At 36.5% G+C, this 14651-nt stretch overlaps 1 protein-coding gene and 1 pseudogene across 2 annotated transcripts in view; one reads left to right on the top strand and one right to left on the bottom strand.

Moving 5' to 3' along the window:
* The window catches only part of FBXL2 (F-box and leucine rich repeat protein 2), a 103909-nt gene that overhangs the window by 55233 nt on the left and 34025 nt on the right, over window positions 1–14651 (bottom strand). The window lies entirely within an intron of this gene.
* Window positions 11220–11639, top strand: LOC100474032 (annotated as a pseudogene).

Here is a 14651-nt window from a genome sequence, read left to right as displayed (position 1 = left end):
ATTGCTGTTGCAAGGACTTCTAGTACTATGTTGAATAATAATGGCGAGAGTGGGCATCCTTGTCATGTTCCGATCTTAAGGGGAAGAGATGGAGGCCTTCCTGGAAACCTATAAACTACCAAGACTGAAACAGGAAGAAACTGATTTTTTCTTCAAAGAAGAAATAATACCTATTCTCCTAAAGCTGTTTCAAAAAATAGAAACAGAAGGAAAACTACCAAACTCATTCTATGAGGCCAATATTATCTTGATCCCCAAACCAGGCAAAGACTCCATCAAAAAGGAGAATTACAGACCGATATCCCTGATGAATATGGACTCCAAAATTCTCAACAAGATCCTAGCTAATAGGATCCAATAGTACATTAAAAGGATTATCCATCATGACCAAGTGGGATTCATCCCTGGGATGCAAGGGTGGTTCAACATTCGCAAATCTATCAGTGTGATACATCATATCAACAAGAAAAAAGCCAAGAATCATATGATCCTCTCAATAGATGCAGAAAAAGCATTTGACAAAATACAGCATCCTTTCCTGATTAAAACCCTTCAGAGTGTAGGGACAGAGGGTACATTCCTCCAATCTCATAAAAACCATCTATGAAAAGCCTACAGCAAATATCATTCTCAATGGGGAAAAGCTGGAAGCCTTTCCCTTAGGTCCTTTGTTTTGCTTGCTTTAGACTTCTACTGATCCTCCTTCTCCAGTTTCCAAATATGGAAAATCAGATTCTTGTGATTAGTTACAACTGATTTTCAAATACATAAACAAATTCTGTATTCCTAAAATAAACCCACTGGTTATAATTATAAGGCTTTTTATATATTGCTGGATTTGACCTGCTAGTTTTATTCAGGATTTTTACATCTATGCTCATGACAAATATTGGCCTGTAATTCTTTCTTATAACATCCTCATTCATTTTGGTATTAGGGTTATGTTGGCCTCATAAAACTGCTCCTATACTTTGAAAGAGTCTGTGTAAGATTGGTATCATTCCTTCCTTCCAAACATTTAGTTTGGAAAAATTCAAAGAAAAGCTTTCTGGGCTTGTTCTCTGCAGGAAAATTTTATTAATAAATTCTATTTAACAGATAACTTTCCATTGCTTCTTGGCCTTTTGGCTAACGTCATGTGTAGTAACAGATAACTCCAGATTTTTAATTTCTTCTGGTTTTTAAAAGCTGTGTTTTTTCAAGGAATTTTCCCATTTAATCTGATTTCATATAGTCGTCAAATGCATTCCATAATTATGTCCATACTACTTTTAAAAATTGATAATGTCCCTTTCTGGGGATCATTTCTTTTTCTGTTTTTTTTTCCTTGATCAGTCAAGCTAGTGAGTTATCAATTTTAGTAAAAAAAAGATTATCTTTGTGGATTTCTCTATTTCATTAATCTATTCTCTTGTCTTCATCAATTCCTTCATTATAGTTTCTTTGAATTTGCTGTGTTTTTCCAGTTACTTGACATGGAACTTTTGATCATGAACTTTCATCCTTTCTTTTCTAATGCATGCATTTAAAGCATTTCCCTCTAAGCACCATCCCACAAATTTTGATATGCCATACTTTCATTATTATTTAGTTTGAAATACTTTCGGCTTCCACTGTGATAACTTCTTTGATCCACAGACTTAGAAATATGTAGCTCAATATTTTGTTGTTCTTGATTCTAGTTTATTTTCCACTGTGGTCAGAGAGCATACTCTAGATAATTTCAATTTTTTGAAATTTGTTGTATTTACATTATGGATCAAAATATAATCTATTTTGATAAGTGTTTCATGTACATTTTAGAAGAATGTGTGTTCTAAAGTTACTGGATGTAGTGTCCTATATACTACAGTTAAGTATGGTTAAATATGGTTCAAATCTCCTATATCCTTTCTAATTTTTTTGTCTGATTATTCTATCTGTTACTATAAGTCTATCAGGGGTATGTTAAAGCTCTACATATAATTATGGATTTGTCTATTTTTCCCTTTAGTTTTTCTTTATATATTATCAACTTATTTTATTAGGCTCATCAAAACTTAAGATTCCTATTGTTGTCCAATTGACCTTTTATTGTCAAGAAATGTCTCTTGTGTCTAGTATACACCCTGCCTTAAGGTCTACATGGTCAATGCTAACATAGCCACAAAAGCTTTTAATGTTTCCATCTTTTACTTTTGATCAGACTGTGTTTGTTATTTTTAAAACTCCAGTTTAACACAGTTTGTCTTTTAATAGGAGTGTTAAGCTCACCTACACTTAATCATGGATATAGCTTAAATCTACCATCTTGCCATTTGTTTTCCATTTTCCCCACCTGCCCTTTACTCCTTTACTCTCCTTTTAAGAATTCTTTAACCAAATAAATGATATTTATGTCTTTGTTGGTTGCTCTGAATACAATACAGCCCCATTTCAGTCTAGGTTGAATTAATATTATACCTCCATAGCCACAATCATAATATACTCTCATTTAATCTTTTATCTTTTGTGTTGTTATATATTTTACTTGACATATATTATAAAACAAACAATATAGTGTTATGATTTTTGCTTAAAACAATTATCTTTTAAATAATTTTTAAGAGGTAAAAGGTATTTTATATACCCACATACTTACCATTTATGGTGTTCTTCATTCTTACCTGTATATGATTTTTACCTCCCTTCAGCCTTAAGAACTTCCTTTAGCATTTCTTACAATATGGGAATGTCAGTGATGATTTCTGACAGTTTTTGTTTACCAGAAAATGCTTTTATTTTTAAAAGATAATTTTGTGGGGTGGCCTGGGCAATTAAGCATCTGACTCTCGATTTCAGCTCAGGTCAAGCCTCAAGTCAGGCTCCATGGTCGGTGTAGAGTCTGCTTAAGACTCTCTTCCTCTCCCTCTGCCCCTGCCCCCCGCCCTTTCTCTCTAAATAAAATCTTTTTTAAAAAAGATAATTTCGCTGGATATATAATTCTGAGAGCTTTTTTTCTTTCTGTACTTTAAAGATGCCATTCCATTGTCTTTAGTTTTGAATTATTTCTTATAAGAAGTCATGAGAAGTCATATTATCATTCCATATATCTTCAGATTTCTCTTTATCTTTGTTTTCATTAATTTAACCATAGTGTACTTAGGTGCTATTTTTCACTGTATTTATTCATTTGGCATTTGCTAAACTTCCTGAATCTGCAGACTGTCATCAGATTTAGAAAATGTGGGGCTCATCAGGCTCTTCTGCTATGAGCCTGCTTCTTCCTCTCCCACTCCCCCTGCTTGTGTTCCCTCTCTCGCTCTGTCTCTATCTCTGTTGAATAAATAAATAAAATCTTAAAAAAAAAAAAAAAAGAAAATGTGGGGCTGTTTCTTCAAGCTTTTTTATGCCCCATTCTTTCTCTGGACCTCCAATTACACATGTGTTAGACCATTTGATATTACAAGGTGCTAATGATGTGTTAACTTTTTGCTCTTTTCTCTCTGTATGTCACTTTAGATAACTTCTATTAACTATCTTGAAGTTCATCAATCTTATCTTTTGCAGTGTCTAATCTGATGAAAAGCCTAACCAATTAAAAAATTTTGTTTAGTATTGCATTTTTCAGTTCTAGAAATCCCACTGGATTCTTTTTAGAATCGCCACATCTCCTGAAATATTCCACTTCTTCACTCATTATAGCCATCTTTTTCTGTAAATTAACATATTTTTCATGATTAAAAAAATTAATGTATGGTTGACATACAATATATAAGCTAGTGATTTAACAATTCTATACACAAAGCTATCCTCACTGCAATAAGTCTACTTATCATTTGTCACCATACATTACAGTATTATTGACTATATTCCTTATGCTGTATTTTTCATCCCCATGACTTATAACTGAGAGTTTGTACCTCTTAATTCCCTTCATCTCTTTCACCCACCCCTCCAAACCCCTTCCCTCTGGCAACTACCAGTTTGTTCTCTGTACTTACGAGTCTTTTTTTTTTTTTTTAAGATTTATTTATTTGAGGGGGGGAGTATGGAGGGGGGAGAAGCAGAGGAAGAAGGTGCGAGAATCCCAAGCAGACTCTGTGGAGAGTGCGGAACCGACACAGGGCTTGATCTCAGGACCCTGACATCACAACCTGAGCCCAAACCAAGAGCCAGACACTTAACCGACTGTGCCACCCAGGTGCCCCTCTGTACTTATGCTTCTGTTTCTATTTTTTGTTTGCTCATTTGTTTTATAGATTTCACACATAAGTGAAATTACATGGTATTTGTCTTCGACTTATTTCACTTAGCATAATACCCTCTAGGTCCATCCATGTTGTCATAAATGTCTAGATCTCATTGTTTTTTATGGCTGAGTAACTTTCCAGTGTGTGTGTATGTGTGTATACAACTACACACATCTTTATCCATTCATTTGTCAATGGGCACTTAGGTTGTTTCCATAACTTGCCTACTGTAAATAACGATGAAATAAACACAGAGATACATATAACTTTTCAAATTAGTGTTTTCATTTTCTTTAGGTAAATACTCATTAATGGAATTACTAGATTGTATGATATTTCTATTTTTAATATTTTGAGGAAACTCCATAATGTTTTCCAAAGTGGTTGTACTAATTTATATTCAGAGCAACAGTATATGAGGGTTCTCTTTTCTGCACATCTTTGCCAACACTTGTTATTTCTTGTCTTTTTTATAATAGCCATTCTAACAAGGGTAAGGTGGTATCTCATTGTGGTTTTGATTTGCATTTCCCTGATCACTAAAGATGTTGGGCATTTTTTCATGTACCTGTTGACCATCTGTATATCTTCTTTGGAGAAATATCTATTCAGGTCTGCTGCCCATTTTTAAATCAGATCATTTGGGTTCTGAGTATTGAGTTACAGGAGTTCTTTATATGTTTTGAATATTAGCCCCTTACGAGATACATCATTTCCATAGGTATTCTCCCATTCAATAGGTTGTCTTTTTGTTTTGTTGGTGGTTTCCTTTGCTGTGCAAAAGCTTTTTATTTTGGTATAGTCCCAATAGTTTATTTTTGCTTTTGTTTCCTTTTCCAGAGAAGACACATCAATAATCCTTAATATTTTGTAACAACTGGGGCGCCTGGGTGGCACAGCGGTTAAGCGTCTGCCTTCGGCTCAGGGCGTGATCCCGGCATTGTGGGATCGAGCCCCATATCAGGCTCCTCCGCTATGAGCCTGCTTCTTCCTCTCCCACTCCCCCTGCTTGTGTTCCCTCTCTTGCTGGCTGTCTCTATCTCTGTCAAATAAATAAATAAAATCTTTTAAAAAAATAAAAAAAAAATTTTGTAACAATTGTTTAAAGTCCTAATATACTAATTCCAATAACTGGGTGATCTAAAAGTCTGCTTACATTGACTGTTTTCTCTTGTTCATGGGTCTCATTTTTCTGCTCACTTGTATATCTCATAATTTTAGGCTGTATTCCAGACATTGTGACTGAAATAGTAAAGAATGTCATATCATTTGGCTTATTTCCCATAGTACAAGCCCCTTCCTCTATCTGCTCATTCAGAATCCTTCTTGAGTTGAGCTGGAGCTGGGTCACAGCTAAAATTAAATTTCACTTGTGTTTGGCTCATCTCCAACTTCCTGAGCCATACATAACATTAAAAATATCTTGTCAGTGTATGATCTAGAAGTGTATGATCTAGAAGCAGTTTCAGATAGCTCTTGTTTGCCTTTGGATTTAAGTGTGGCAAGTATTCTGAATCCCTTCATTACAAGAATGATGGCCTAGACAATTTCTCCCTGCCTACAAGCCTTTCCTCCATTCCTGTCTTCTTGGCAAAACTTGGTGGGGCCAGGGAGGAGTGGAGAGAACTAACGGGGAAGAACTGCTAGACCGAATTATTTGTCCTTGCATTTGAGTCTCCAAAGCACGGCTGATTTAGCCTCTGTGTCTAAAGCAAGCCCATCCGTACCATGACCAGGCATCCACCACCAGGTATAGAAGCTGCTGTGGTTCTGCTCACTACAAAGGGCTTGTCTCTTTGAGAAATTCAGTTCATTCAGACCTCCTCTTAACCACTGTTCTTTGCTTGCCCTATAGAACGCATGACTTTAAAACTGTGCCTGTAATTTTTCTTATGATTGCCATAAAAGTCTTTCATGTCCTTCCTAAACAAAAGCAGAAGTCTCTATAATAATGTTTTTTAAATCTTAAGGCCTATCTTACATTAATATTTCTAAAGAAGTTAATCAACATATCTCCCCCCAAAACTTAAATCACTCTAATTCTGATCACCATCTTCCCATCATCCAATGAAACCATCAACAATTATTCTTGCTGTCATTGCTGTCATTAAATCTTCCATGTTAGTTATTATAAATATTTTCTTCTAAAGTCAATACTAAATAATATTTACCTATATGGCTACATTTGGTTTACCAGTTGTTTCTCACACATCCTTTCTGAGATCAAACTTACTAGATTTTATCCTTTAACAGTTCATTCAGACAGGTGAGTTTTAAAAGTTGGAACATTTTAGCTGTGATTTTAAAAACTGAGGTGAAGTTTACATAACAAAACCATTTTAAAGTATACAGTGACATTTAGGTCATGCACAATGTTGTATAACCACCACCTCCATCTAGTTTCAAAATTTTTCATTACCCCAGAAGAAAACACGATGTCATTAAGCAGCCATTCTCTATTTCCCACTTCCTCTTAGCCCTTGGCAACCACTGACCCACTTTCTGTCTCTGTGGATTTATCTATTCTGAGTACTTCATATAAATGGAATCATACAATATGTGGCGTTTGGGTATAGCTTCATTTCTTAGCAAAATGTTTTTGAAGCTTATCCAAGTTGTAACATGTATTAGTACTTCTTTTTATGGCTAAATAATACCCTATTGTATGTGTATACCACAATTTGTTTATTCATTCATTATTGATGGACATTTGGGTTGTTTCCACATTTTGGCTATTGTAAATAATGACACTATATTTGTGTACAAGTATTTGAGTTTTCAATTCTCTTGGGTATATATCTAGGAGTAGAATTTCCGGATCATGTGGTAATTCTAACTTTTTAAAGAACTGCTAAAAACTGTTTTCCACGGTGGCTATTTTATGAAAAAGGTTTTTCATTTTAGAATGATTATTTAGGTAGGTAAAGAATTCTAGGTTTACGTTTCCATTGGCACATGGAAAAAATTCTACTCTTTGCTTCTATTGTTGCTGATGAGAGATCTATTGTCAATTTAATTATTAATCCTTTTAGGTAATTTTATTCTCTGAAGTTCTGCTGTTTCATTGTGCCTAGGTACAAATTTATCTGTACTGATCCTGGTCAGGACCCACTGTGCTACTTCAATCTGAGGATTTATATCTTTATTCCATTCTGAAGCATTGTCAGTACTATTGCTTCAATATTACCTCTTCTACATCTTCTCTAAATTCTTTGTCTATAATTTCCTCTACAGATAGATGTAATCTAATCATCTAATCCCACCTTTTGGGTCTCTTAGCCTTTTCAATATTTTTCCTTCTTTGCTGAACTATGTTAAACTTCCCATCTCTATTTTCCAGTTTCCTAATTTTATTTTTAGCTTGATCTAATAACTGTTTAATCCATTTACTCTACCTTATAGTGGATCATTTCCTTAGGTAACTTGTCATATTTTATCATGACCTCATTTTCATCTGATTATTGATGTATGGAAAGCTCATGCACCTTGGTTTGTGAAATATCCCTATGGAATTGTTTAACATTTGATTCTGCCAAGTTCTCCAAAGGTTTCTTTCATCTTTCCAGCATCAATTTTACATTAATCTCTAAGCTTGGAATTTGAATCATCCACACAGGAAATCAGATTTCCTAAGAAAGACCTTTTCCCCCAGAGCCCTAAGCAGAACCAAGGTCTTTTGTTTCTTTGTTCTAAGTCCCATCTTACATGGTGGAGGGAACCTTTCCAGAGTCTCTGCATTATGTAGTGGTCATGTATTCAATTCCTCTCCATGTACATGTGAGGCCTCATCTCCTTTCCCTGGTGGCATTAAAATCCCATCCACTAGTTATTATAGAGAGCCTGGTAGCTGATTTGCTAACCACTGCCAGTTATCAGTACACTAAGATTATTTCTTTCTTGAACTATGTATTTGCTTTTTTGTTCTATTAAAACCACTGTTTCTCCTTGTGTTTTCATTATAGCTCAATTATAGGGTTACAGGATGTTCCTTTGCTTTGATAACAATTAACAGCATGGTATACAGAATGCTCTAGGAGTAGTATGTCAGCTACCCTTCACTTCCATTACTACAGCAAAGAAAACTAAGTACATGAGGTAGTAGATTTTTGGTTAGACACGTGACCTATAGTGTTGAATAATTTGTTAAACTGGAAGTTTGTGCTCTGCCAAAAAGAATAAAAATTACATGCCTTATCTTTTATAGTTAGATACATGGAGATTTGTGAGGATTTTTTGTCTGTTTGTTTTATAGATTATAAGACTAACACATCCTGAAAACAATTTTTGTTGACTGAAGGACAATAAGGTAAAAAGGAAGCACATGAAATTTGAAGTTAAAAGCCTTGAAATCTCAGATCCACACAGACCCTTTAAATTCCAAATCTCATGTTTTTAAACAACTGTGGAATCTTAAGTCACTCACCTTTGAGTCTAAGATTTTTGATTAAAACTGTTCCTTCTACTTGAAAAGGCTGAGTGTTAAGTAATGATTATGAAATCGCTACAATGTACTCAGAAAACATTTCTTTTTCCCCCAAAATGATAACCATTAGTAAACAGACTGAATCAACAGAGGCAGATCCTAGCTTTCCTTGCAGGTACAAGTAGCCACATAACTAAGAGCTAGCCATGGGAAGGGGGCTAGCTGGAGGGAAGCCATGGTTGAAAACAGTAGAGTTTCCTTCAAACAGGTCCTTAGTAACTGCAGAGAGCAGGGCTTCCTTGATGACTCCAAACACCATTCCCAATTTTATTAGATGAACATTAAGTAAACTTCTGTTGTGTTTTAGACGTTAGATGATTATTAAATACATATGCCACATTAGCCTACTTCTACACTAGCAAAGAAAGAGACACCTTGAAGTGGGGTGCTTCTAGAACAAAAATCTAAAATATGTGACATTTGCCTAGTGGCTGACAGCACAGGAAACAGAGCTGGTAACTATGTGATACTATTGCCTGTGATAATGTGCAGGGCAGACACAGTATGGAGATTTAAACTAGAGAAGAGGTTAGAAAGTGCCAAAAGGTTAGTGACTAATGGCTCATTATTGCTGTATTTAGCAAGGCATCACAAGAAAGAAAGTACTCAGGAATAAACTTTATTGGCTTGCAAGCAGAAATAAAAGGGAGAAACTGAAGGCCTTAGACTGTTGAAAAAGCCAATTATGTCTAAATACTACTTTCCAAAACTTAAAAGTATCTTGAGCTACAGGAGATTGCTTGAAATTCTGTTAGATTAACTAAGCCCTGTAGCAAAGACTAGATTAAAGTTGCTCCCTTTCTTTCCAAGCCTATTATTGTTGCAGATATCTCTGGAAAGATACCACTGAGGCAGGCATAGACACAAAAAGTAAAATACAGGAGTCCTGAGGCTGCAAGTCTAAGAAATAACTGTGGGTGGGGTTACAGGCACATTGAACTAACTAGAATCAAACAAATCAGAAGACTAGTGAGTTATTAAATTCTGTCAAGGAATTCATCCAAAATCTTGGCCTAAAATACACCACTTATAAACTAATCCTCAGGCCTCCAAAACTGCACAATTAAGAAATGACTATGAAATAGGAAGAAACCCCAAGACAGGAATATTCCCTAACATCCAATTCAGGTTAGTTAATGGAAGATAATGGGAAAGGAAGAATCGTCCAGAGGTTGGAGTTGAGGGTCACCAAACACCAGTGGGAAGAGTTCTTCCCAGAAAACAGAGTAGGGGGGCGCCTGGGTGGCACAGCGGTTAAGCGTCTGCCTTCAGCTCAGGGCGTGATCCTGGCGTTCCGGGATCGAGCCCCACATCAGGCTCCGCTGCTGTGGGCCTGCTTCTTCCTCTCCCACTACCCCTGCTNCCCCTCCCGCTGGGGTTTTCTCTTTTCAAAAAAAAAAAAAAAAATTTAAAAAAAAAAAAAAAAAAAAAAAAGAAAACAGAGTAGGAACTTCCCCTACTGCCAGCACAAGGGGGACTTCTTAAAGCTGGCCTATCAGAATCTCATCATTGCTATAGAACAGTAACTACTGTGAGTCTTACAATCTTCCCCTTCCCAAACTTTATCGCAGTCACCCTGCCCCTGATCCTGAATAAGGAGAGGGGCAGTAGTTGGGCAAAGGTAACAAAATCATGAAGCACCATATGGAGATACAATGGAGTGGACTGCATATCAGCCAGAGATCCTAGACTTGGAGCTGGATGCAGTGACTGGATGGGATTTGGTTTATTTCTTGGGGATGAGGTGTGTTCTGTGTGGAAATAAGGGTCACCAACATGGTAATCTGGTTACCAGAAAGGCAGACTATGGCATAAGTGGCTAGGTGCTCACCAAATGTCACGTTTTTCTCTTTTCCTGGGCATACATGCCTAACTGTGTGCCCAGGAAGAATAGGGCTATATGGATCCCAGAGAGCAGCTAGCTGCCTCTGCTTCTTTTGCAGCAGTCAGGTGGGGCTGTGTGGTTGGATTATTGAGTAAATATGAGAACATGATACGTGCCACTTGCACAAAGGAATCTCCCAGCAGTCTTCAAAGTATGTTCCAGAGACCCATGACAATCACCTGAAACTCCTTTAGGAATTCCAGGGATCAAAACTATTCTCAATACAAAGATGTCATTTACCTTTTCTGTATTTACACTTCCACTGATGGTGGAAAAGAAATGGTGGGTAAAACTGCTGGTTCCTTAGCATAAATAAAGGCAGTGGGATGAAACTGTACTTAGAGCCATTTTAGCCTTCAATGTCATGCCCTCAGTGTTTAAAACCAAAAATAATAATAAAAAACCCCCAAAAGTTTCACTTAAGAATGACCTGGATAAAGCGGAAACAAATGATTGATTTTATTGAATCTTGACTTTTGAGCACACATCTTTTTAATTTCTGTGTCACAAAATGGTAAGTACACAAAAAAGGTTTCAAATGGTTTTTGGTCCCAATCGTTGAGCCCCCTCACTGCACGATACTCCATCCCACCACCACCCTGCCTCTGCCTTCTCCCACAGACGAAAAGAATCACATCGTATGTCTGCTGTCAAAAACCTCCACTCTTCCTACCCCTTTGCTGATGCAAGTAAGGGTAATGATCTGCTTCCTGCTGGCACAAGGATTATATTCATTTAAGAATTCAACGGAGAAATGGGAGGAAGACCCTCACTACTGTCCAGGGGATCAAGGATGATTACAGTAAAAAGAAGCTAGACGAGGTGTTTAAGAAGAAATTTGCCGGCAATGGTACTGTAATTAAGCATTCAGAATATGGAGAAATAATTCAGCTAAAGGGTCATCAGCACAAAAAAATATGTCAGTTCCTCACAGAGACTGGACTGGCTAAGGACGACCAGCTGAAGGTTCATGGGTTTTAAGTGCTTTGGGCTCACTGAAGCTTAAGTGAGGATTTCCTTGCAATGAGTAGAATTTCCCTTCTGTCCCTTGTCACAAGTTCAAAAACCTCACAGCTTATATAATGAAACCATTTGGGGTCTACTTTTAACTTGGACTAGTGTAACTCATGCATGCAATAAACTGAAAAGAGCCAAAAGAAAGTTTCAAATGGTTGTCTTAGGGGAAAACCAATTGTTTGAGCTATGAGCTAAACTAGCCACTTTTTAACTAGTCACTTGTTTTAATGAAACATTTTAACACGAAAGAACAACTGACATAAATCATGGTGATTCAGACTAAAGTACATAACAGACATTTTCTAAAAAATGAAGTGAGCCTGCCACTTCAAGGAAAATTGTGCCAATGATAAAATTCCAGCTTTTGAGTAAAAATTAGAATTTTGGAACATTTGTACTGGTTACCATTAATTGTCAATGTCCCAATTTTTTTTTAATAAAGACTGTATTTACTTATTTATTTATTGAGAGAGAGCACATGTGAGTGAGAGGGGGGTGGGGCAGGCAGAGGGTGAGGGAGCCAGAGAATCTCAAGCAGACTCCACACTGAGTGTGGAACGGATGTAGGGCTCAGTCTCTCAACCCTGAGAACAGGACCTGAGCCAAAATCAAGACTGCAATGCCCAACCGATTAAGCCATGCAGGCGTCCCATCAGTGTCCCAAATCTTGATATTTTCCAAATGATAAATTCATGATGTTTCAAAATCCACTTCGAATAAGGAAAAGATCTATTCAAAGTACAAAGACAAATGGAATTTAACTAGTAAAGTACAAAGGGTTGCGTGCTATGGTTTTAAAATTTCAACTTGCAACTAATCTTTAAGAAACTGCCACCTGTCAAGTTTAGATGACATATCAAAATATCCATAATTAGATGACTCGACTATTATTCTTCCCTTTTCCAACTACACATACAAAGCTTTATGACAGAAGCAAATGAAATAACAGATTTAAGATAATCAGGAAAAGAAAATGTAAACACAGAGGTTTATATCCAGCAAAACTGGTTTTCAAGTATAAAGGGCACGGACTGGTATCAACGTACAAGGCTTTAGAGAATACCGTTCCCATGAACCCTTCTTGAAGAATGAATCTTCTGGAGAACAAGCATCAGACAACAAAATGACTACACAGACATTACATAGAGACTGGTGGTGAGCATTAAATAAGCTCAATGAGAGTTAAAAGAGAGAGTGTAATATATGATGGCTATCCACTTGATAGTGTAGATTTAGTACAATCATTTAAAAGCAGGGGTGAGGAGAAAGAGAGAACATATACAAAAAAATATCATTGTTTTCAGTAATTATACTGGTAAAAACTATATTGGTGTTGGTATTCTGAGGCTATGTTGTCTGTGATGTGGATAAAGCAAATGAGCAAATACAGGATATTCTGATTCCATAACCGTCTGTGTCAGAACCAGGACTATTAGTGTGGAAGAAAGGAGGTGTAGACGTTCAGACTGACGAAGTAATAAGAGAGTCCTGAATTTGCAGCAGATACGTCAGTATGAAATCGTGAGTTTCTCATCTCTATATATGTTCACTATACTGAAAAGGCCTAGAAATACCCCTAGCAACCAGATTGTAGTCCTGAAATACCCTTTCCCACAAAAAGAAGCCAACACTTCTTGAAAAAATGGCTGATTCCAGGTCTGGGGCAGGGTATATATGAGATGAGCCTCATACATCTGTATATTTGTCAGGAAGGAAACTATCAAAACTACAAGGGTCTTGTAAAAGGACTCAGGATTCAAAAGTAAGACTTTTTGAATTTCAATAAAAGTAAAAGCAATGAATTGAAAATAATTAAATAGGTTTAAATTCATAAATTTACAATACTTGTAAAAATACTAAGTTCCCTTCAGAAGATAAGAAACCAACTAATTTTTAAGTAGTTTCAGACATACAGAAAAGTTGCAAAAATAGGACAAGGAATTCCTGTGCACTTTTCACACGGATTTCCCAAGTGCTAGCAATATATTGTATTTTCATTATCATTCTTTTTCTTTATATATACACACACATATACACACATATATATGCATATACATGTGTATATAAAATAATATATGTTATATTAATTAAACAGGGAGGCTATTAGACTGAGGTGGCTCTAATGCTGTGGCAGCCTACCTAAGCACCCAAAAATCTAAGCCTTTAAATGCCCCAAAATTACAAATCAGAACACTAAGGACATCCAATCATAAAGAGCAAATGAGGCTTTAAGATATAGACAATCAGGGGGCGCCTGGGTGGCACAGCGGTTAAGCGTCTGCCTTCAGCTCAGGGAGTGATCCCGGCGTTATGGGTTCGAGCCCCACATCAGGCTCCTCTGGGAGCCTGCTTCTTCCTCTCCCACTCCCCCTGCTTGTGTTCCCTCTCTCGCTAGCTGTTTCTATCTCTGTCAAATAAATAAATAAAATCTTTAAAAAAAAAAAAAAGATATAGCCAATCAGATAACTTCCTTTCTTTGCTTTCCCACCTTCTCTGTAGAAGCCTTTCCCCTAGCTCTGACTGGTAGAGAACTCACAACCACTCCCACTTTGGCAATGCCCCATTCAAACTGATTCTTGCTCAAATAAACTCTTATAATTTTTAATATACCTCAGCCTATCTTTCAACAAATATCATACACACACATATATGTCATTGTCTCTGAAATATTTGAGAGCAAGCTACAGACATGATGTTCATTTACCTCTAAATACTCAAGTATCTCCTAAAAACAAGGATGTTCTTTTTCAAAGACACAGTACAATTATCAAAAAGAGGGCAGTAATACAGTACTATTATTTAATCTATAGATCTTATTAAAAATGTCCCAATTGTGCCATTAATGGCCCTTAAAACAAAAGAAAAACATTTTTTTCTGGCCCATGACCACATACTGCAGTTAGTTGTCTCTTTGTTCTCTTTGATTCTGGAACACTCAGCCTTTCTTTACCTTTCTTGACTTTAATATTTTTGAAGCATACAGGCCAGTTATTTTGTCGGATCTCCCTCTGTGTGTATCTGCTGTTTCCTCATGATTAGATTCAAGTTATTAATT

The sequence above is a fragment of the Ailuropoda melanoleuca genome, chromosome 6 (genome assembly GCF_002007445.2).
Source record: "Ailuropoda melanoleuca isolate Jingjing chromosome 6, ASM200744v2, whole genome shotgun sequence".
Lineage (NCBI taxonomy): Eukaryota > Metazoa > Chordata > Mammalia > Carnivora > Ursidae > Ailuropoda > Ailuropoda melanoleuca.
The sequence above is the reverse complement of the archived record's forward strand: the minus strand, read 5'-3'. Positions and strand labels throughout refer to the sequence as shown.